Genomic DNA, 25727 nt, shown 5'->3' with positions numbered 1-25727 from the left:
TTTATCTCCTGTCTACAGAGGAGAAACCCAAGCTAAGGATATGACAATTACATTCATATTTCATTGGTTGTACTGGCTGGGTAGATTTATTCTACACTTTGGGAGTATAAAAAATTAGAAAAGATTCCTACTGACTTCAGGTTTGCCTACCCTGAATGTTTCAGAATCAGTTATCGAGGCCTGGCTTTCACACCAGACTGAAAACCCAAGTGAAATAATTTCCAAGGAAGGCTATTTCTTTGCAGTTTTGCTAGTAAAGTCATGGGAACTGCTGTACTGAATCCGGTCAGTTGATCCTCTAATCCAGGAACAGCTCTAACTGTGAGTAATGCAAATTTCTTCCAAGCAAAGTTTCAAGTAACATTGCAGTGAACCCTTGTTTAATTATTGGCCTGATGAATGGCTCCTTTTCTCTCCTCTTTAAATTTCTCTTTATGCTGAAGCAGAAAATATTTCAGTGTTTTCCAAAACAGTTGCTTTTGTTTTAACACTTTTCACTATAGAACTGTATGTTGTTGTTATCCATACACAAATCTAAGTACTTTTACTTTTTTATTATTTTTATTTTATTTAGCGATGTATCCATACACATATCTAAATACACAGGTTCACCTGTGACAGTGAGTTCCATAGATATTTTTTTTCCCAAAATATACATTTTGATCCATTTTGACTTTTCTTTCTCGCAGTTTCATTGGTTACCATTTGCTCCTGTATTCTGAGGAAAAGCTGGTAGAATTTTACAAACCAGTTTTTAGTATACACCAAAATCTTCTTTGTACCAGTCCTATTTAAACTACATACTTTATTCTTCTTATTTACATTTCCTATACACTCACAATTTTACCAGAATCAGAAGGATAACCAATAATTGTCATCAGTTTGGAAGAGATTTCCACTAAGTTAATTGGAAATTAGAAGTAGTGAATGTGAAGGAAAATGTATCTTTTTTTTTTTTTTTTCCCAAATTCTGTATGTCTTAGGCAAAAATAGGTAGAAATTTGAAAGGAGAAGAAAATGAAAAAGAGTTAATATGGGAAAATAATATTAAAAGTATACTGATATGGTGACCTCTATCCTTTCTGCCCTACATGTCAGATTCTGTCTTTCTCTTTTGAAAGGGGAGGTGCTGGGGAGAAGTGAACTCTTGTTTTCTTGTTTAGACAAGAAAGCCATCAAGGGAACTCTCTTTTGGGAGCAGCAACAGCAAGAGGTGAGGTCCTGTGCCCTTGTATAGAAATTACAGACAGCAGCATGCTCTCCTTTCCCTTTACCTCTGGCACTATGTGTCTGGGTGGATTGGCAGCCTCTTTCCATCTTTCCCTTCTACCTCAAACAAAGTAAGCTGCTTAGAAGTGTGGGAACAGTGAAATAAATGGACAATATAGTTTGAACTTAGAAGCATAAAAGATTCCAGGCCTCTGCAAGGGTAGGCAAACACCACATACTGAACTTCACTACAAAGCTCTTGTGTCTTTGGTGAGGACTGTTGACTTCGGAGTGTATCCTTAGAGCTCTTCACAGAGACATGCCCATGTCGCTGCGCTGGGAGTCAGCACCGCAAACCTCCGTGTGGTCAGTGCGGCTGTGCTGGAGCTCAGAGAGAGGTAGGAAGCGCCAGCCCAAGCTTGTCACAATTGTAACAGCATTACTTCTGGACCCTGAGAAGAAGAAAACATTAAAAAATGTTTCAAGGTAATCCAACAGGAAACAGGGGTTTCTCCAGATTTTTGTGACAGTGGGCTGTGGGAATTATCATTTATAGAGTCATGTTCTTTAGCACGTGGAGCCTTAAAACTTGTGATAAAAAAATGCAACTCACTGAAGCAGACACAGTCTTCAAAGGAGTCTATTGCAAAAAAAAGCACAGTGACTTGAGCTGCACTTTCCATAAGCCATTACACAGAGAGCATTAATTAGAAATTAAGCATTTTGAAGGAGCTGGAAATTGAATAGGAGACTACTGAATGTACTGAAATAACTTCATTTTGATTCCCACAAGAGGAAACATTTTTCTTTTTTTTTAACCCTTTCAGAAATGTTGGTATCTCAGGACTTGCAATTTTCATCAAAAATCCCTTTCAGAGAAAATTCTTCATCAAGATTCTCTGGTTATATTTGATTCTATAGGATCTCTATATTTTTCTTTGCTTTGAGCTTCACTAAAATGTTTCAACTTTCATAAAACTCTTCCAAGGAAAGGAATTTAACATAAAAAACATTTCTTTTTTTTCAAACTGACTCAAACCCCAGGACTATGAAAATGGTATCAATCCTGGCAGTGAATATTAGTCTGTCAGGGTGCTTTTAAAGCACGTCCATAACGTAGAGCCCTGACAGCACAGCTGTATGCTGCAGTCAGGGCAAAACCCAGGGCTGAAACAGCTGTGACAGCAGAAATGTCTACTGTTCCTGGAGCACCTGTGCTTAGACCAGCCATATAGCATGTGGTCTGGTTTTATTCTACTTACAAAGGGCAGATTTGGCTGATACAGAAGCATCCACACAGAAGCCCTTTGCCAGGGTAGTACTGAAGTAGAGTATTGCTGCTGTAGATATAAGCTTGGATTGTATAAGCTGCAGTCAAATGAAAAAAATCTTAGTGAAAAAGAACTGTGCTACTAAATCACTTTCAAGCAGATGTGAATGGTAATCATGGAGCCTTCAGAAATCAGGCTGATCTGCAGAGGAAGGTACAAAAGACTGGGGTCCAGAGAGAGAAGAGGAGTGACTCCTAAGCCAAGCACAGACTGTATGTCTTAAAGAGATGGAGCTGCAGTGGTGTGTGAAACCTGGTAAACTGTTCATTGGCAGATGGTTTGGGACTTCCCAGATTTCAGTAGCTGGATTTAGAAAAATGAAGCCAGCCACTTGAAACTCAACACTGCAGGAAAACTTAAGTTGTTTTGGTAATCTATAGCTGCTTCAAAGCTTGCTGGGTCATGGTGCTTTCCCACCATGTCATAGGTTATTCCAGTGCAGAAGGAACAACACAAAAGGTCCTATAAAATCCTTGTCTTGAACTACCCTCACTCTGAATGGTCTTAGTTGGCAGAAAGGCCACTGAGTGGTGGATGAATCACAGGGAAGCACAGGCTTACCAGGTAGTCTGAGAAAAGTTTATTATTTCTAATTGCAATACCTAGTCCTGTGAATATCTCTAGGACTCCACACAATACAAGCTAGAGGCAAGGGAGGTTTGCTTTTGCACTTGTTATCATGTACACCATGCATTTAGCAATGTGTGTAAAGCTACCTGATATCAGATAGAAAACCGTTGATGATTTTCCCTTCAGAGCCATAGGAGCCATAATATGCAGTCCTCTGGTATGAGATGCAGCTGTAACGGTGTGTCCTCCCCTCCTCCCTGCTAGAAGTGGAACTGTATCTACCCGTGAGCTGAGTAAACATACATGTCTTAAAACTACCTCTGTTTCTCATACATATACTTTCTGAATGTGTGCTGAGTGTCATCCAGGCATGAGATCCTCCTATTTCAAAAGGGTGCTGGAAGGCACAGGTCTTTCACAAGGCTTGCTGAATAATAATAACATGGGATTTTTTACTAATGTGTATAGCTGTCATATCTGTGAAAGAGCTGGACCTTCTGGCATCCTGGTTCTCCTTTTCTGGACAGACAGACAGGGTACCAGAAGGTAAAGGGAACTGTCAGATGCAGGGAAACAGGACTAATCAGAGCAAGCAAGCATTAGACCCCAAGTCCTTCCTACAGTGGCACAGTGGGCAAAGTGATGTTCTGTTCTGGTGACATGATGGCTTCTGCGAATGCTGCAGACATCAAAAGTCTTTATCAAAATATGTTTTATCAAGCAGAAGTTAAAAAAGTGTACCTTGACTTCTAGCCTTCCTGATTTTGACTCACTTGCTAGTGGTGAAGGAGCAAAAGATACAGATGTTAATGTCCTTGTTTTCTATTACCAGGACTGATTAGGAGAGGAATTACCCATTTGTTTTTTCACTGCTGTTATTTTACTCAGAGGCAATACAAACACCTAAGTGGAGTGTCATGGCTGAAGGAGAAATAAGCATACTAATCTGCACCCCATTCCAGCCATTAATATACTATATATCCTGTCCTCACTTCACTTTCATATTCATTACTTCTTTAATGAAAAAAAAGATATTTTAATGGTCAAAAAAATCTAAATGATTAATGGTACATCAGTTAATGACATTTTAAAAGTATTTCAGGCTGGAAATGTGACACTACAATCATTAAAAATCAGATTCAATTTCCAAAGGTCCTAATCTTAAACTTTATACTGCTGGCAGAAACATAAAATGATATCCCGTAAGCGCAGGTGCTTCTGTATGATGGAAAAGCTCAGGAGTTTTGTGAGCACTGCCAGAAAATAATGTGTTCTCGGAAATTCTGGAAGTTGAGCAGGAAGATAACTGATGAGGATATGACAGAGCAAATGAACAAATTGTTCGGTATAAAGGAATTCTCAATCCAGAGAGATCTTTTTCTCTGAGACATCGTTTGGGGTCCAAGAGTAGCATAATGGCTCCAAATGGATAAAAACAACAGTAAATCCTGTTCTCATGCATTATGCATAAGCTCTTGCTATTGGAGTTTATACCACCATCTGGTGTTTAATTATTCCCGCTTTACACCACACGGTGGTGTGAATCTAATGAAAGGAATATGTACATTATAATAATTTGCTGCATAGATTCTGGTTTGCTAATTATTAGGTGCCAAGCATCCTTTTTCTAAAGCTGAGAGTTTAAATTCATTCTAAAAAATAGCTGTTTCTGTAGATTCTTACTGGCAAATACAATGACAATTAATTGTTCCATTCTCTAAAGATCCATTATTCCTATATGGCTGGTTGATTTTCTCAAACATCTGTACAACATAAATTAATTATACAGTAGTGTCAGAATCCCCATTCTTGTACACTGTCATTATTGTTAGAAAGGACCTTTTCTATAACGTTTGTAGTTCAAAAAAAAAAAAAAAAGAAAAAAAAAAGAAAAAAGTATACTTTGGTATTGAAGGACTTTTTCCTAGCCTCCCTTGCTGACACAGTGGCTGTCACTATATGCATGAAGTTTTGTTATGTATCCAGGTTATTATTTTTTCACATTATCACCTGTAGGCCATTGGATTTCAATCTGTCATCAGTGTATCTGAAACCAATATCCCATGTTATTAAATTAGTTAGAATGGTAGTTTCTACCTGGCAATAAGCCCTGCTGTGAAGAGTGAGACTCTTCAGCAAGTTCAGTGTTCCCAGTGCTCCCACCGAGGATGCTGAAAACTGTGTCCCTCATAACAAATTATACTGTCCACATGTTTTTCTGTGAGCAAAAATTTTTATGAATTAGGATACAATGTATGGAGAGCCAACAGGACATTCTGTACTGTAATAATCATAAAGAAAACTTGGAATGCATGAATAGTATGTTCAACAGTGACATTTTTCTACCAGAAAATGGTGGTTATCTGGTAAGATAATGCTGTCAAAGGATATTCAGATAACCACTGCATCCAGCAGTGTAATCCTTCCTTACAACTTACAAATTTTAGCTTGCTTTTCTACATTTTGATATACTTGTGAGTGCAGCAGTTTGTGAACAAACTTACAAGGTTGGTTATTATATATGGCCTGAAAAACATGTCTAAAAGCTGCAAATATTTATATTTGAAGAGGTATTTGAGAAAATAAGATAAAGCAGGATAGCAAGAGACTCTGAGAGCCTAGAATAAAAGCAATTTGATGTGGTGGTTTGGGGTTTTTTTCCACCTCTGGAAATTTTCCTGTTAGTTTTGTCTATGCTTTTCCTTGAGCCGCTTTTCAATCATGTTAAAGAATTAAGGGAGAGAAAAAGAAGAATTAGGAACCATATTATTCAGGTAGTTTTCAATGAAGATTAAAACCTTAGTTTTTGACAATTCAAACAACCAACCTTTCTTCTTTCCTGTCTTCCTTCTGTTCAGGAAAACTTAGACAATGCAAATTAATTTGCAATCATCACTTATTAGAAAATAAAGAAAACATCACATTTCAGAACATTTTTCACTTTTCTGCAAGAAACAAAAAAAGCCTTGTTAAACTTTTCATTCATTGTTACTTGTGTTTTAATGAACAGCCTTTTCAAATTAGTATGTAGGTTTGAGTGGCATGAAGGAACATATAGTTTATAGCAGACACTGCAGAAAGTGTATATATTATAAGAGCAAAAAACATTATTTTGGAATTAATAAACTTATCATGAAGGAAATTCTTTCACTAGATCAGCTTTCAAATTGTAAATACAGTTGAAGTAAAGCTTCTAAATTCAGTCATGTCAGCAAATCTGTATAATAACAAAAATGTTATTAATTATAGTATTAACAACTAAGCCAGTATTCTACCATTTTTCATCTTGTTAAAAAAATCATATGCCATTATATTTAACATTTTCCATATATCCATGATTCAAATATTACAAAAGCTAAAAAAAACTTCAGACATAAGGCAATTCTCTATAAACCCAGTGGGTGACAAAAAGTGATGTTCATAAAAATAATTTTCCAGCACTGACTTTCACTTTTCTTATGTAAAACTGCTATAGAAAACATTTGTAAAGAATAATGGTTGTGCTGGAAATAAGTCTCACTTTTTTATTTTAAAGAAAACTAAGAAATAATCAAAAAGTCTAAGAACCTCTATCAGTTGCTTTTGATGCAGAGTATGTTGTTTTCCAGTTTCTGCTTATCAGAGAGTAGAATTATTCTGTATTCTCTGGTTCTGGAGTAAGCAGGGATGTTGTGAGATTTGTATCAGCTACCCAGGCTAGCAGAGAACCTCAAAAAGTGCAGGTCCTGTTTCTAGCGCTTGAAGAAATTAGGAAAAGTACTGTGTGGGGTTAAACTTAGTATTATCTCATCAACATTCAGCACCACTGCTATGCCATGAAGGAGAAAAAATAACAGAGAAACATGAGAAGAGGAATAGATAAAAGGCAAGCTCTGAGAGGAAAAACATGTTGTTTCTTAATTGAGCTGGAAAGAAAGAAGAGGAGGAGGGAAAGACGTTGCTTGCAGCTCTCTTTTGATGAGAAACCTTTTTGTGCCTATGACTATGTAGGTTAAAAATGTAGTGCTGTCTCTAATAGACAGTCACATTTTAATTCTTATGTGGTAAATCAATGGTGAATATTCAGGAAGAAAATAAGAGGAAGGGAGGAAAAATATAATTCAGCAATGTGAACAGTTGTAACATACAGGGTCAATTCATCTGAATTAAGGCATCGCAACTCCTTTAAGTCACTGAAGCTGTGCAAGTTTACAACAGCTGAGATTTTCACTCCCTTCTTCTTGCTCCCAATGTCTCAGTTCCTTTCTCCCCGTCACATCCTAAAGCATCCCTGATGGAGTTTGTAGTTCTGTACTGTACTGTAGTTTATACTGTACACAAAATGAGAAGCAGGGGGACCCAACTAACTTGTAAGGGTGTTAGTGTTAAGACGTTGTCTCATACCTGACATTTTTCCTGAACCATCTGAACTTCACGTATTATTGATGTTTCAAGAGTTAATTGCTTTTTATTTTCTTTTTCTGTTTACTTTCCAGACACCTGTATCTCTACCCATTATCTGGGCTGGGCTAGAATTAATCTCACAAGAATGAATTCTGAAATGGAATTTTTAATATATTCCATTTGCAGACCCAGAATAAACATGGCAAGAACAGCCACTGTAATGGCATTTTGGCTCTCCTGTTCACAGGTGGCAAGGGAAAGTACAGAAACTCAAAAAATAAACAAACACCTCCCCTGCACCCCAAACAAACAGGCAAACTAAATCTCCTTGAAATTGGGATAAAGGTTGGGCTTGAGGCAGAGGTTTGATGCAGTTCGTATTGTAGCTAATCCTAATGCAGTGTTTTCTAATTATACAATAAACATTCCTTCTCGGATGGAGCTGCCTGTCAGCCCATTCTACAGGAGCAATCGCCATATGGAGCGCTCTGCAGACGGCTGGGCAGTGGCACGTGTACAGCTGTGCAGGATGAACACCCAGGTGTTTCATCCTGCCTGCGACAGGCAGCCAGCAGGCAGTGCTGCAAGGCTGGGGAGGATACTCAGAGAGGGTGAAAGAAACCAGCAGGATGGGATTTGACAGGAAATAACAATAAATAACGTAAATAATAATAAAATGCTTTTTTTGCCAGATCAGTAATTTACACTCCATCATGAGGAACAAAGTCTGGTCTTGCTTAGGTTTTGATGAGACTGTAAGTAAGAAATATGAATATAAGACAAGTGTAGGCACACATGAGGTAGCTCAAAATCATGATAAAAGAGAAGTGAGGGTGGACTTGGTTTGGCTGCCATGTGAACTAAATGGGCATGCCTGAAGCAGACAGGTAGCACTTGTTTCTGTCCCCAGATTTACTCATCTCTCATTCCTGGAGCTGCTGCTACCTAATTCCAGTGGCTCGGCTGAAGCTTTCCAGGGTTGTGGTCCTACGCTAAATATACTGCCTCGACTTTAGGGAATGCAGCCACCTCACTGGCTGCATCTGAGCTTCTTTTCACTTGTGCTGGTAAAGAAATCTGAGCTTCGTTCTGTCACAGCTGAATCTGGAGGATACATTTTATGCTACCATCAGCTGAATCCATCACACAGCTGCATCCAGATTCGGGTATATCAATGCACAGAAATAACAGTGTTGTGAAGCTGTGAGCACAAAAGAAATACACATTGAAAAAGCCATTATAATGTGTCAAAGCATGTTTTATGTTATACAAAAAATATATATTACTAAGTATTTACTCACAAAGCTTTAGAGAGGCTTTAACTGATGCTTTAAAATAATACATGCATAGGATGAAGTTTTTCTCTAAAATAAAGAAAATTTCATGTGTATATTTTATGCAAGGTGAAATGAGTGTCCATGTTACCATTTCAATGTCAGTTTCAGTGTTAAAGGATTGATTTTTATCCAAATTCAGATTTTTTTTTAGTATTTCATGGCAATTACAGACATCAGAATTCCTTATGCATATTTTTGGATATTGGTAAATATATGTGGACAGTTAGTTTGCTTTGGGCTGAAAAATTTGGAAGAAAATTTTGAGAAGAATGCATTTAAAAACAGAGTGAAAATTAGAATAATAAGAAACGTACATGCAATTTCAATACAGTTAAAAGAAATACATTAATGAAAACCAATGTCAGTGTCTTTACTTACAAGTGTTCTCTTGCCCTATATGCACTATTGACCTTGCATATACATCGGGAAGAAAATTAAGAATGTCAGACTAAGTGGTTTTGAACTTTTAACAGATACGGACTTCCCTCTCCTACAATTATCATCCTAAGCCTGGCAAACTTTTGAGTGACTCGGCCCAATGGCCAGTGTGTCAGGAGTCTACATCTGTGGGAGTCTCAGTTGAAGAATGATGTAGACATGTATTATACACACTCAAGTTTGGTCCGTTACTCTTTAACAAATCAGAAAATATTAATCCTGTTAATCATAACAAGAATTGACTGTCACAGAAAGTTAAATGTAGGACTCATCTCACCTAAAGTTAATCGTATAAAAACCAGACTTCTCCTTGGACTTTTCCTTCCCTACCGTGGAGACACAGAAATGAGAAACGTTGCCTCCTGGGTATGCCTATCTCACTCCACTGATTGCAAAAGGAGTCCAGACAGGTTGCTTAGGCTAGGCTAGCTTTTTCATAGCTGCACTAAGAGGGATGAATCCCATTTGTGGGGTGAGATTTTAAAAAGTGCTTACATCACTTAAGTATTCACTTTTCATAGACTTTCAAGAAACCTGTGTTTTTAAATTGCTTATATTTTGAGTTTATTTTAATTCCTATCAAATGAATAGACAGACACATTAGTGAAAACCAAGTAAGCTGATTATGTCCTTTAGCTGTCGGTGTGTTTTGAGGACACCTTACAATTTCTTTGCCTGTTTTTTGTTAGCTCACACTTGGAAGAGCAATGCAGAAAATGTTTGCATCCTGATGCAGATACCGAGTCCAAAAGGATAACAGAAAAACATAGCAGAACCTTCATTAGAACCACTCAGGGGAAGAGAAAATAACCCTTAAATGAACTTGCATTGCCACACCAAAAAAACCATCCTGCTATAGTAATCAGTGACTGTTTTATTGTCTGAGGCATTAAAGTAGTTTTTGTTCTTATACTAGCAAAAGGAAATTGCAAACTGCATTCAGAGTCATACCTGTCATCTCTATTTGATGACTAAATATAATTTGCCTAAATAATAAGATGCAATATTGTGTTCTACTGATTAAGTTCCTGGGAGGAGGGGAAACTCTCCAAATGAAGCTGTGATGCACAACAGAAAGATTTCATACCTGACTGATAAAGCACACCTTTGCTCATGGCACCACCAGGTTTCACAACCCTCCACCTCATGACTAACCGTAGAAGCCAAGGTTAAAGCTCTTCAGCACCTAAATTCCCATTAGTGAAGTCTCTTAGGCACTTAATCCTGGCACACGCAACAGTTTAATTCTGTTAGCATTAAAAAGTGAGGTGCTGAGATCCTGCCTAAATCCCAGCTTGATTAATAAAATAGATCCTTCCAGAACTGTTTCATCTGTGTGTACTCATAGTGCAGCCAGCCTGTAAGAAAGGTGAAATTGCTGTATCTGTGAAGGGGCAATTCAATGGTTGCTGAGATGTGAAGGAGCTAAGCTTTTGCTCCTCTTCTGGCTGAACCCACACCTGCCTGAGAGGTGCCACTGATAAGGTGTTCTAGGGTGGGAATTTCTCAGCCTCTTCTGTCTCATTTTCTGGGAAATAATTGAATATTTACAGGACCAGAGGGAGAGCAGAATGATTCGGCAGCCTGCTGCTTAGAGCACTCAGCTGGAATACGGCATCACTGCCTGTCACAAAAGAAGTGGTGGGTCAGGTTGCTTAAAGAATTGCCACCAAAGAGTTTAAGTAAAATAGATTTAATATGAATATGTGGAAATGTGACTACACAAGATTCAACGGCAAGATTCACTCTCACTTATTACATAGTATAAATACACAGAGGTAAACCGTGTTGAAATCAAATCAAAACAGAGGTAGAAACAGTTTATAAAGATCAAAGTTGTAAAAGGGTGAAGGGGATTGTCCTGTTGAGTCATGGGGTTTAGAACAGACCAACCTGCTTGTAAACTCTCACAGAGTTTAGGTACAGCTGGATCTATTTCTAGTCTTAGACTTGGACAGCAGATTAGATCTACGGAAGTATAAAGGGTAAGGGGATTCTACTGTTGAGTCTAAATTCTAAACAAAAGATTAGCTCTAAAGGGAGGGGGGGGAAAGAAAATTTATTCACATTTCATACCTTTTTAGCAGCAAATCACTTGTTTTGAATCACAAAATTACATAATCAACCTAACTACTTTAAGATTGCAATATATTACAGCAAAGGTATACCTACTAAAAGTTTGCCTACGAGTTCAGTGAAATACTCACATCTTATATTTATGCATTCCTCAATGGCAAAGGGTTGAGCTTTGAGGAGCAGGGGAATCAGCCCAGACTCCGTCATCAACTTTCTGCAATGGTCCCCCTAGTATCACACTTAGTGGCTTGCAATCTCTGAGCAGCACCTCATTCAGAGCGAGATGCTGGTTACGGCCCGCTGCCATCAAGAGAGTTTGAAAGGGTCTCACTTTAGGGCCGCTGCTTGTAGATTTGTGAGATGATTGACTTCAGCCATCAGCACATTTCCATCCTGACCACAGCCTGAGCTGGTAATTTTCTCAAAAATTCCAGGAACAATATATTGTTCCACTGAGGTGTCACTCGGGCTATGATCTGGTAAGAACATTCTGTGGTTGTCAGGCAAGAACGTTTTTTTTCCATTCTTCTTCCCTGCTTTGACCAGTCAGGGAGAATTCCGACACAGGCAATGCCACTCTCTGCCTCGGTCAAGTAGGAGTTACCGGTACAGTCAAGGGGTGCTTAACCGCCCAACTCATCACTCAAGGTGTTGAAGCCCAGCTGACAGCTCCTGGTATGGAGAGCACCGTTCTCTGCCCTAGTCAAGCGAGAGTTGTTGATACAGTCAAGGGATGTTTAACTGCCCAACTCATTGCTGAAGTCACTGAGCCCTAGTTAGCAGCTCTCAAGTGCATACGGCAGCGCCGAGAGGCGAAGTGCACCACCACACTGCCTTCTCAAGAGAGCATGTCAACAGTCCAGAAAGAGTGGAACAGGTTCACTGTGTGGAAATGGAAATATTTCCCTCTCTTTAACCAGGTGGTTTCAATTTACATAGTAGATGACAGTTTATACCACTTTGGGAAAGAGGGAATGGAGAGGGGGGATGGGAAATGTTATCAATCACAATTAATACATTGTGAGTGCTCTAAGAGCAAGACAAACATCTATTAGAAAAAAAAAAAAAAGAAAAAAAAAGGAAAAAAAAAGAAAGAAAAAAGAAATAATGTACACTTAACTCTAAATGGATATCTTTTAAAGGCACCAATCTTAATGCTGATGCTTAGTCCAAGACCCATGAATTTCCAGTTAGACACTTCCCAGTATTAGAGATTTAAAATTTAAATTTCTGAAAAGTGAACAGATACCAGCTGTAGTGCTGTCTTTGGAGGAGGATGCCTTTTAGGAGCTTCTGGCTCTTAGGAGCTCTTCAATAGATCCATGACACTGCAAGCCCATAAGAGGAAGTTGTTGCCTCCTTTTTCTTTCCCATGGCCAGACATTGCTATGCTTTTCTTTTGAAAGGTGCTGGCACTTCTTGGACACTTTCTTGAATGACCACAATTCAGTATATCTACAGAAAACTGGGCAATAAAGTGACTGATCAGTGCACTAGAGGACCTGAGTAAAACCAGTAGTGGAGCAATACCAGAGCTGGGGCAAGGAGGGGACTCAAAATCTCATCCAGCTGTGGAGGAAAAGGCAATTGGAGTAGCTCAGGCTGCCACAGAGCTATAGCCACATTATTTGGCTTTGTGTCCTCTTTTAGGTGCCCCGTTTTCCCCAGGCATGTGAAAGGTATACATCTGCATCCACTGTATACAGTTCGGAGTTATTAACCTTATTACACAGCTGTATGTCTGAAGACTAGCATCCAAATCTCTCCTATGAGTCTATCCCATTTTGCTTTTCTAAATCTTATGAGACAGAATCCAAACTGGTATCAGGAAATGCATTCCTGAGGGACCATTGTCCATGACCTTTTGTGTAACTCAGTCTAAGCATCTTCATAGCTTGGATATAGAGAAAATCTTTTGATTTTTTTTTTTTTTAACAGTATAGCATACAAAATTACTTCTTTATCCTATCTGCTTTTACTGTTGTTATATCCTGACTGAGACTCTAACCTTACAAGCATTTAATTTTCATCATGTGAGTAGTGCCATGGAGTTCAAGAAGGGCAACAGAAGTGACCAGAGACATCTGACCCCAACTTAAACCTTAATCCTATGAAGATTTTTGAATATGAAATCAATATGACTATTCACACAGTTAAAGATAGGCATGTAAACTCTCTACAGGGTTGGGACCTGACCAGAATAAGCCCTTTTAATTTCATTTGGTGCAGGAATTCCCTGTTCCTGACAATTCTGTTGCTTTTCTTATAACCTTGCGTATTATTGTTTTGACATTTGGGAAAGATGATTATCTCGGGGGTTTCAACAGGATCAAATGCATTTGGGCAAGCTTTCCAAAATCTGCTGATAATATCTTGTAAGAAAACAGAATTTCCACAGTTCTGAAAACTATAACTATGTGTTAATAAAATAATGAATTCAGCTGCACCATTGAACCTTCACAGAACTCGGGCTTCTAATGGAGAACAGTCCCTGCTGTCTTGTGTTGTGAAGTATTATCTCCACATGTAACATTGATTTTCTTTTCATAATATTAGGCCTCATTACTCCATCCCTAGCTGCTTTGTATTTAAAAATAGAAGTTATTAAAGTGGATTGCGCTGAATTGCATAGTAAATAAACTATATAGGTTATTTAGCTCTTAAAGTTATGTCATAAAAGAGTATTATTCACATATATATGTAAACAAGTACAGACACACAATCTTGTGTTTGTCTTAACAATACAGAAAATGAAGTTAAAGGAAAGCCAGTTCTTTCTACAGCTAATAATGTCTATTTACAGGGACTTTGCTAATATGCAAGAAACTGACAGCCTGTCAACTTACTTTTAAAATCCATTCTTCGTGTGCATCTTTGCAGCTATTTTGAAAATCCAAGTCTAGGAATCCAAGGTGACATACACGCTGCCTAAACCCTATCAAAGTCCCTAAAAAAAATCCAATACTTATATACTTCTGGAAATAGTCTAATTCCTAAGGCATTTAAATTGGGTGTTTTCATTCTTAGATTAAAGCCCCCTGGGTGCTTAATTTTAATTGCCCAGATATGGGAACTGCATTCACACCAGGCAGTGCAAACAGACACCTGAACTCTGTCAAAGTCTTTAGAGAAGCTTGACAAACACGAGCTATAGGACTATAATTAGCATCCTCCAGCACACTGGCTGTTGATTGGGATTTATTTAATTTTTTTTTTCTATAGAGGGTTGTTCCAGACTAGTGCTAGAGCCCTGTTCTAGGTCCTAGGCTACTCAGCAAGAGGGAACTGAACACTTACATGCTGGCAGAATCCCCAAACCACCAAATTTGTGGAGTTTTTCCACACTCAGCTTGTTTACCATCAAGCAGTTAAGAGTCACAGGACAAGAGAAAAGACTGATTTTGACCTGGTAAGAAAGAAACTAGATGGCTTAAAGGAATGAGAATGAAATTTTTGTCTGTACTCTGGGTCTAGTATCCTGCTTCATCCCCCAAAGCTGCCCTGAACATTAACTTTCAGTATAAAGTGTGGCCAGCAGTTTAGCAAGGGCAGCTGTCAGCAGGATGGAACCCAAATGATGAAGACAATTCATATTTCTCCTTTGCTCCTGAATTCTTAGGAGAAGAGGTAAGAAGAGTTAAATTCTAATTTCAGGATGACATGATGGAAGGAGACATCTCTATTCTATATACTGCCAATATGGAATATTAGCAGTATGTAGAATACCATCAGTAAAAGCTCTTTCCCCTGCAGCAGAATCTGAAGTGAAGCATAGTGTATCCCTTTCCAAGCCTCCAGAGGCATCTTACACCGTTGAGGGTGCAGGGAATTTAGGTATCTGTGTAGCCTCCCCTTGCAAGGGCCGATTCCCTATGGTTTTGGAGAGGAACCACCTCTATTGGGCATTTGGATTCCTCTTCAGTTTATACTGAAATATCAATAGAGGGGAATAGTGTTTTACATTGCTTTGCTTTTTTTGCTTTGTCTTGCTTAATTTTATGCTCCAGTAAATAACCTTTAGTAGAGAACCTAGTGTTTTTACGCATTCAGCTTTTTCCTTAAAAAAATTTACTAGGTTCAGTTTATATTTTTTTGTCCTCATGATCTAACTACTTGTAGATACTTGGATAACTGAATGTTTCTTGCACTGTCATCATGAACTGGCAAAGTCTAAAATCAGTTTTCTTCTAGTGAATGGACTGTTTAATTGGCTCTCTGAGAGATAAACATGTTATGAGTTTAACTATGTCCTAATTTTGGAGTACTGTGATAGATTAAGTTGAGGCAATATGTTAGTTTCTCCTGCATTGTGTTGTTTCTTCATGGATTGCTTCCATCATTTTCAAGCTCATAGAATTATAGAATCGTCTAGGTTGGAAAAGACCTTTAAGTTGATTGAGTCCAACCACTACCCTAGCACAGCCAGGTCCACCACTAAACCATGTCCCTAAGCACCACATCTACATATCTTTCTGTCAAAGAATTGCTTGCTTCTTTCTCCCAAACTTCCTTTCCAAATGCATTCTGTCTTTAAAAGCGAGACAGACTGTAAGTTCAGTATCTTGCAGCCCTGCAGGGTTAGAAAGAGAAGCTTTATCCCATTAGAAACAGATGGTTCCTACCTTCCCAATGGAACATACACAGCCCTAACTGAAGTCCCTGGAAAGTCTTGAAATGGTATGTTGTGACAGACTTTTCACACCTGCAATCTTGCCAATTACTAACCTACCCTGTAAATCTACCTTTTAAAAATTGGAAGGTGAATGAAAAATATGGTAGCAAACCAGCAGTGATTTCAGACAATAAACCCCCTTTGTTTTAGAAAAATCATATAAAATAAAAATTGGAAATGTACTAACATAGCAAAGGCTTCTGATTTCACTACTAAATTAATGTAGTAAATATAATTCAAAGAGAAGTTGTATTCAACGTGTACTGATGATGATGATTAAGGTTTTCCTCTGGCAGAACGGCAATGGGCTGAAATCTATAATTTTGTTTTACATTAGCCAGTATTAAGTCCATCTTATTGGTAAGTCAACAAATATTTAGGAACATGGGACTAGGATGAAAAAAAAAAAATGTAGTTCAGCTCCTGATATTACAAGTTTCTATATCACATAATACTTTTAATAAATTAAACAAGTTCTTCCACTTTAAAAATAGGTCAGATTTTTTTTTTCTCTGATCTTCTTTCTTCCTGTAATACATCATTATTCTTATGGCAGAAATCTTATTGTTCTTTTGTGCCTATGCTTATTCATGACCTGACTAGTGGTCTTTTTTTTTTGTTATTATTTTTTAATCCTGTGTCAACATTATCACTTTATATATATATATTTATATATATATATATTTATATATATATTTTTTTATATATATATATATATAAAATAGTTCTAATATGTTTTTCCTGATGTTCACTCCTTGTATATAATTTCAGCCCTTCTTGGCCTTGTTTTCTATGTTTAAACTACCAAAGAACATTTTGTTTCTCTTTGTAACAAGGCTTTCTCCTGATCTTAGGAGCCTTTCTCCAACCTATTCCAGTTTGAATGCATCTTTTCTTGATTGCAGATGATCAGAATTAAATGCAGGATTAGATGACTTTCTACCTTGGCCTTGTACAATGTCATTGATTTCTGCCTGTCTCCTGAAGATGCTTCAGGTGATGCTTTGTGTGATCACATTTGTCTTTTTCATGGTCATACTACCTTGATGGTACATGGTTGTCTATGATGTGTAGAGACAGAGTTTTTTACTCAGTTATTTCCAAATGATTTACTGGGGGGGGGAGGGGGGAGTTGTTATTTATTCCTAAATGTATGACCATATATTTCATACTATGGAATTTCATTCTATTCCTATTTTTCCACTACTCAGGGTCATCCATTTTTTTCTGCATGATATCCCAGTTTTCCTAACAAGTTAAATACTTCATGTAACTCGGTATCATATTTCTTTCAAGGTTATTACAGAAAGTATTAATGAAATCACTCAAGAGACCAGTCACTGAGGAACCGCAGTAGCAGCCTCACTCTACCCGAATTCCTTCGTGTTCTTTGCTCATATTGTCACCCCTCTTATAGTTCCTTCCCCACTTTATAATTCCCAAGTTAATCCCATTTTTCTCCTCTTCTTAACTAAGAATTCCTGTGTGGTAATAGATTGATTAGATCTCTTTTCTTCTCCTGTCTAGAAAATCAATTATTTTCCAATGAATTCTATCAGTTTAACCTGGAAATATCTTTTTCTTTCTTTAAAAATGCCTTTCAAAAGAAGCCTTGCATATTATTATTTAACAGAGTAATGGGTTGTCACTCTGCCTTCCTTTTTATACTTTATCTTCTGTTCTCCAATAATCTGACACAACTCAGGAAATAAAAAAATATTACAAATTCTGTCTGTTGAGTCTGAAATTCTATGTTTCATTTTGCTCCAAGTTCCTGAATAAAAATGATTTGGTTCCTCTGATTTGAATACTTTAAGATCTTTATATTTTGCATTTACCTCAGGTGCAGTAATTTCCATTTCTGAACCTCTGTTCACACACTCATCACTTCACCTTTGTCTTCATGTTCAGCATCATCAGTTTCATAGAAAACTGAGGAAAATATTCATTTAAATAGATATCTTCCTACTCTCATTGCATATTACTGCTGATTCTTCTATCAATCTTTTTATTTATGTGATGAAAGCAACTTCTTATGGCTTGACTCACAAACAATATAATTGAAGTATGGAGGTATAAATCTTCCCAGTTTTTCAACTTTTTTTTTTTTTTTACTTTGTCCCTATACATTTTTATTTCTGATTGTATTTGATCTTTTTCATTCCAGTATTTCTTTGAGTTGTTTATTCCCAGTTAGCTCTGCAGCACTGAAAGTTTTGTACTCATCCTTCTCCTTTGGGTTATGTGATTCAGGGGATTTTGCCCCTTTGGTTTAAATAAAATCCAGATCCTCCTTCCATTCAAGTTCCTGAATGCTATGGAGTAGTTGGTTTCACTGTTTTCTTCTTGTAGTTTATCATCAGTTGACCTTTCAAAAGAGAGAACCTTTAGTAACAAAGAACCTTAGTAACAAACAGACTCTTCATTTACCTGTACTTATAATGTGAATTGAACAGATGAACAACAGATAAACAATGGACAATAATTTGTGTGTGTGTGTGTGCCATGATCAAACATTCTACGTTGTAATTACCAAAAAGCAACTAAAGAATCAGTGCTTCATGTTGATTTGGTGACTAGCAGGTGAAGAAGGCACTGTTGTTTTCAGAGAGAAGATCCAAAACAAATGGAATAATGAGATTTTTTTAAAAGGAAAAATAGCTTGGATTTGGTACAGACCACATTTACAAACTCTATACTAGGATTGCAAATTTAGTAAGGCCTTAATTTTAATTCTTCCCTACCAATTCATTTTCTGAAGATAATAAGAGGACAGAGCATCCATATAAAATAATTCACAGTATTTTGAAGAGCATCATAACATTTTCATGACAGTCTCTTCTCTAAATACGGAACAAACCCACCCCTGGTTAACTTGTGAGATTATCAACATTAAGGTGGTCTAGCTGCAGATGTTGTGTTGTTGCTGTAGTCAGTGGCAGGAACAGAAAATTGAGAATCAGTACGTCTCCACCTGAATATTGATTGTACGATATCTGTCTTTGTTCTTTCTGGAATTAGCTGGTGGTCTTTTGCCCATTAGCAAACAGTTACCTGAGCAGAAGCTAATGTTACAGATGATATAAAAAGAGCAGCAGCAGAGCAAACAGATTCAAATCAGCTCAATTCCCACAAAAACTCTTTCATCTTGAAACAATTTAAACTCTACCAAGGGTAAGTAAACAGAAGGAATATATTTTCTTTCACCTTTAACTGTCAGTAGTTGCTTTCACATTCCCTGTCTTCAGATATGAGGAAGGTTTTCATATCTTTCCTGGTACAAGACTCCCTTAAGATGTTAACACGATTATTTTTCTTTAGTGTACATAGTTCTTATTGTATTTACATGATATTCAGTTGTGAAACTTTTCTAAACTAGAGTTTCTCTCACACATACATAGCTATCCAAACCAGCTACAGCAGCAAAGATCTTTTTATTTTTTCTATAAATGGCATTGATCATACAGAAACATAAAAGTAACTTCAACAACTGAGTCTAATTTTATGTCTATATCTATCACATCGGTCTAATTCTCTACAATATAGTTTGAGTCTTTATGTATGGTCATACACAGAAACAAAACTATTTACATAAACACCAGGCAATAAGAAAGGTCTAAACATTTCTTTTTCTAAAAGCATGCAGATTTTGCATGTTCCTTTCCTTTAAAGTCTAATATACCTCTTTTCTTAACTAAGAAAAGCCACAGGCGTATTGAAGAACTATCCTGCTTGTCAAAGAGTGCTAAATTTGAATTCCTTTAGAAAATGCTAAAAATTTTGACTGACAAAAATGTTCTTTAAAAAGTGAAACTTCTGTTTTAAAGTAGCATTAGCAGTCATAGTAGCTGCTCCTGCTGCTCAGAATATAGAATTAGGCTGAACAAAGAGAAGATTAATGCTTGTTCACACAACCAGAATGGCCCAGATCTGCTCCTCAGTGCCCACTAGTCAGAAGTACTACCTTCTCAAATGTGCCAGTAGTAAGAATTATGTGGGTGCTTCTTATTTAAACTCTTCGGATTAACCCAGATGATTTCTGTTTGGAACAGATTAGGAAGTGCTCATGGGAGCTAGTCCATTCATTGGGCTTTAAGACTGTATCCTTCAGATGAGGGAAAATAACACCTGGAATTACAGCTTTTTTCAGTGTCTGCCTACAGCCTGAGAAATATGGTGGAAGGAGCTAGTATAGCTTAATTTACAATGATCCTTGTACTCTTCTTGTACTTCAAAGTTGCTTATTTTGATTCTCCTGACTGGTTCATCTGGCTCCAGTTGTTTAACAGCAGAGATTGGTAGTAGGAAAGCCTTACGAATAAGTACGACCTAGATAACATCAATTCTGATGCTATTTGCATTATGCTGATCTAAGAAGAGGTGCTTAGCTGTCCAGGTACATTCTTCATAAGAGCATTTAAACTTGTCTACTCAGGGAAATGTCTTCAGGACTGAGAAACAGCATATTCTGTTTTCATATGCTGTATTCCGTTAAATATCATCCTTGAGGAAAAAATGCAACATACAGAGATGCCTGTGGCTGCTGTTGCAAAGTATAGGGAGACAGACATTCCTCTCGCCAGTTTATGTTTTGTGGCAATTTAGTAGCTCATGCTGTTATTTCTGTTACAGCTCCCAAAGTACTCTTGGGTTCTTTTTTAGCTGCTGTACATCCACCCTGTTACAAAGAAAACTGATTGGCATGCACTAAGCATATCCATCTTTGTTCCATCCTCTCAGCCTCTCACATTTGACATGTTAGGGAATTGGCAATTATCAACAGATGGTGCAAATTAGAATGTCATGATGTTACTTTATATTTTCTCCAATGGCACGTTATCTTTCTAATAAATCCAGGGGTTAAGAAAACACAAAGATAATATTTCCCTTCCTTTGACCCATTCACCTTTAGTCTTGAAATAAGTCCAGGCACCAAAGCTAGTAAATCCACATATTTTGCTAACTCACCAATTTCATTGCCCAGGTAAATATTCCTTAATTTATCCCTTAATCCAAACATTTCTTTCTTAGTTTTATCCCTTAATCACAATACTGACAAGGATGGAATCTGATGTCTATTATTATACAGCAAAATGATTAGGTACGAACCAGTCATCTAAAACACTTGACTGAGAATGAGAAAATAGTGAACTAAGGACTGAAAAGGGTAATATACAATTGCATCAATGAATATTTACTGAAAATTTAAAGCAAGGGAATACTTATGAGGAGGAAGGATCTTAAAAATGGAAGCTTCAAATTATTTGCTATCAGTGATCAAAGGTTGCAAAACACTAGGATTAAAAAGTGGACTAGTCTCATTAAAGTATATTGCAGGAACAAGGTGTAGATTCTTGTAAAATTCTTATTAAGCAAGGATAATGTTTCTTATTTCATTTGTTTGGGATAAATCTCATTAAATTATTCCATTTGTTTCCTTCTTAGCATATTTTTGGAACTAAAGAACTTGCTATCATTTTCAAAATCAATAAAGTTTAAAAGCAGAAAAAAAGTTAGATATAAATTACTTTATTCTCATAATTCATAGGGAGAAAAAAAAAGTTATTCTCTAAATTAAAAACAGTTCTGATTCTTTTTTTCACTTAAACTAACAAGTAGATTTATTAGAATTAAACATTTTTCAGATCATAATTTAGTGCTCCCTCGTTAATCAGAGGTCTGTATCTGTTTCAATATCAACAGTTTGGAACAGAATGCCATTTCAGCGTTCACTTTTTACCATTTACTGTCTGCTTAGGTTTATTCCCTGAGCCATTTAGTTTTAACCTTGAACACTCAAGTCCACTTAGGGATAACTTATAAGGAATCCACAAATGGTGAGAAACCCACCCAAAGTTCATACAAATCCTATTTGAAACTTAAAATGACCTTGTTAGAAGAATTTTTGAACATTAAGTACATATAAAGATTAAAGAAGAAAAAACCAAACCAAACAAAATAAAGTTCAATATCTTTGCATTTTCTCTCATTTATTAATCTGTATGAATTTTCTTGGCTTCATTTTTTCATTAACTGGGGATTTGACAGTGTCAGATTGTGCTAGTCACTAGTGGGTTTGAGCTTCCATATTTTTAAGGTAAACTTTAACTAAATAAAAAAATATTTAAACAGGTCCTCAGAGATGATATCTTGTAATCTTCTTATCTTTCTAATGTTTCATTTGGTACTAATTTATTGAGCAATGTCTTTTTAAATATCGATGATGCTCTATCTCTTCTGGAAACAAATGTAATTACAGTGTTTCAATCTTCACACACTTCTTCCGGGCTTGTAGTAGTATACTAACTTAATTATTTGTAATGGAATTACTCCTGATTTACACTGCTTTACCTGAGCTGCAAATCCAGCCTATGAAATAATTGATCTGGCTCCTACAAGCATATACACTGAAGTTTACAGGCTTTTACATATAGTAAAGAAACAGAGAAGTTCTATATAGGCTTACTATTATTTCCTTTTCTATATTGTAAAAAAACAGATTGGTGTTTTCCCATTGTTTCCCACGAAGGTTTGCATAGACGTCTCTTGGGATACATAGTTATACAATACATCCTTGAGCTGTGCAAACCAGTCTAGGCCAACTACCACTTCCACCTGTTTTAAAGACAGAATTTGTGTCAACCTCAGTGGGAGGAATCCCTTCCTTGGAAAATATCCTTTTTTTAAATTGCTGGAGGGGAACAAAGAAGTCGCTTTAAAACAAAACCCATTCTAACAACTTAATATTTGTTATTTTTCAGATTCCTTTTCAAAAGGAGTGAAAGAAGCGTGGGCACTTGTATCGATGAGAAGACCCTTTGCTATCAAGGCTTGAGCACAATGTCTTTGAAAGATCCTTTTTACAAATGCTAGCATTTGAAAAGGGCAAACAGGGAAATAAACCTCAAAGGGGATGACAATGGGATATGGAGAGGAAGTGGGTGGGTTAATGCATCTGAGAAGCAAAGCTCCTTATAAAGGCATTGAAGAGGTTTAAGGTTCTATTTAGTGACAAAAGGAGTTATGGAATGGGGCATAATTTTCCCACAGGATTTTTGTCTTTTGATGTTTTTTAAACACATTTAAAAAAAAAAAAAAAAAAAAGAGATAGTTTGCAATTTTATAGGCTGAAAGCTTGTGTAGTAGAGTGTGTCTATTTATACAGGAGAAAGGTAGGCTACCACCATGCTGATGGTTTGTAAAAACAATTTAACTCAACATTAATTAGGAAAACTATTAGAAAGTCTGAAAAAAGTCTAGTACTATTTGAAAGCATACTAATTTTCCTTCTCCACTCAGTATGTGTGAACAGAGACCTAGACCTAGTCTACCTTACAGAGACCTAGTGCTGACCCAGTTTTAGGACTACACTTGCCATTAGCATTGTCCTAGAGCTGTACGATGGAAAGACAATCTGAAAGTGAACTGCAGCACTGCAAAGTGCCTATCATTCTAATCTTGGTAAGGTGACCCAAATCTAGGCCTCAGTGCTCAGAGTGGGCATTTTCTACAAAAATGAAATAGCCCAGAAATTAGTGGTCCTCTCAGAGGACAGCTCCACTGTTTGAGCTCCTCTAGAACCTTTTGAACTGTATGCTGCCTGGCAATAAAACCTGTAGAATGAATTATTATATTTGTGGGAGGCAAAGAAAGGAGTGAAGGAAAATTCTTTGTTTTTAAATGAGAAGCAAAATATTCTTAGACTATGTGTCTTAAGTAGGTTGTTCGTACTGAGAACCTCTTTTCTTGGGTCAATGCTCTTTGACTAGTGCAACAATACAAAAAGTGTTTTATCCTCCTGAGAAGTGAATTTCTCCTCGTGTCTAAGGTAGAACCATTTATAATAATGGGAAGCCACTACTCACCAATCTCCTCCATATAGTTAATATCATGGCATGTATTTCCATATGCACGCCTTCAAAAGCATACAAATTTATCTTAATCATTTGTTTCTAATTATCTAGACCATCCTACTCTGTCTATTGCACTATATATCAGCACAGTGGAGGGAGAGGGCACACAGTCTGAAATCCTAACTTTAGAACAAACTGAAAAGCCACTGATATTCAACATCTTTTTGTTCAATCATTTTAAAGGTTATGGAGTACTTAGATGTGGATAGTCCTGTGCTCAACTTTCCAGTAGGATGACACTTATATTTCCCATCCTCAGTGGGAAAAAAAAAAAAAAAAAAAAAAAGTGATTTAAACAAAATTTAGAACTGGTCACCTAAAATCATCGTGACAATTAGACTCATATTATTGTTGTTTAGTGCCTTGTCTTTCAGTAGTCATCAAGAGGTAAACCAACATTTGGACCTTTTCAGGCTAGCTCCCAATTGTCCTATGCCAGGTTCTGTGGTCATGTTATTCTGTACTTTTGCTAAAAAGGCCGATGTCCTCTGGTGGTAGTGTACCCACACGGTTGCTTGTGGCTTGAAGGTGTTTAAGCTGATGGTTCTAGAAACATCCCAAGCTGAGGATTGTACTACTCCTATCCTTCCTTACATTAAACCTACTCATGTTACGGTTACACACTCAAAACTGCAGGTACAAGAGAGCTGAAAAAGCTTTCCTCAGATATAGGCATAATTCTATCCAGATTTAATAATCACAATTGCTTTCAAAAGTGTGCCCAAGTCCATGCTTGTGATCCAATACAGAAGCGTTGTCATTGCTCCAGCACTGCAGTTTACCTGGTAAATTATTGCAGGGAAGGGGAAAAAAAGTCAAAACATACAAAAAGAGGGCTAAGTTCATTTGAAACAACATCACACTACTTTCTTGATTTGTATTTATATTAATTTGTATTAAAATATTACAAATATTAAAATAAAAAATAATATTTGCATTTAAAGCATGTAATTGTAAGAAAATGGTGAGAGACAGGGAAAGGACAAAAAAAGTTGAAAAAGAGGAGAAAAAATGTTAAGGGAGCAGAATAAAGGAAGATGGTAGAAAGACTAAGCAACAAATGCTGGAAGTTAGAGAAAATACTGATCACAACATAGCAGAAAAAACAATGCAGCTCATTCCTGACGAAGTATCATCAGGATGTGTTGACAGCACTGCTCAGGCTTCTTTGCTAGCTTTACTCTTTGGGGGATTTTGTTAAAAAAATAACACAACAAAAACAATAAAAAGGAAAACTCTAAATGTCATCCTGAGTTTCACAGGTTATATTAAAACCTTAAACTATGAACTTATCCCTAAGCTTTCTTTTACTGACAAAATACCATCATCTGATCTAGTACTTAGTAGCAGAGGTTTTAACCTGCCTGTTCCTTGTGACAGCTGAATCAGTACAAGGGAACAGAAACTTCAGTGCCAGGCAGCCACTCGCTGCGCCTCCTTTGCACCCAAGGCGGGAAGCCCACAGCCTCTTGCATTTGTATAGTGACAAAAGAGATGCTGGAGGGAATCTGCCCTATAGGTGCTAACGCTGTCCATGTTGCTGTTACTCCATCAGACTTTCCCTATTACTACCCGGAAGCTAGTCCAGCCTCTCTGGAATTCTTCATTAAGTCCTGCAGAGTGAAAGCATGCCAGCCTTTTTATCAGTGCTTCTGATTTTGCATCGATACTATCGCATTAGGAGAAAAACACATGGGAGAATCAAATCCCATAAATTAAATAGAAAATCCCTTTAGATGATTAGTTCAGACCAATGTTAAAAGAATATTTTGTGTGCATGTCAGGTTCTTTGCCAGTC

The sequence above is a fragment of the Falco biarmicus genome, chromosome 6 (genome assembly GCF_023638135.1).
Source record: "Falco biarmicus isolate bFalBia1 chromosome 6, bFalBia1.pri, whole genome shotgun sequence".
Classification (NCBI taxonomy): domain Eukaryota; kingdom Metazoa; phylum Chordata; class Aves; order Falconiformes; family Falconidae; genus Falco; species Falco biarmicus.
This window is presented reverse-complemented; position numbering follows the sequence as displayed.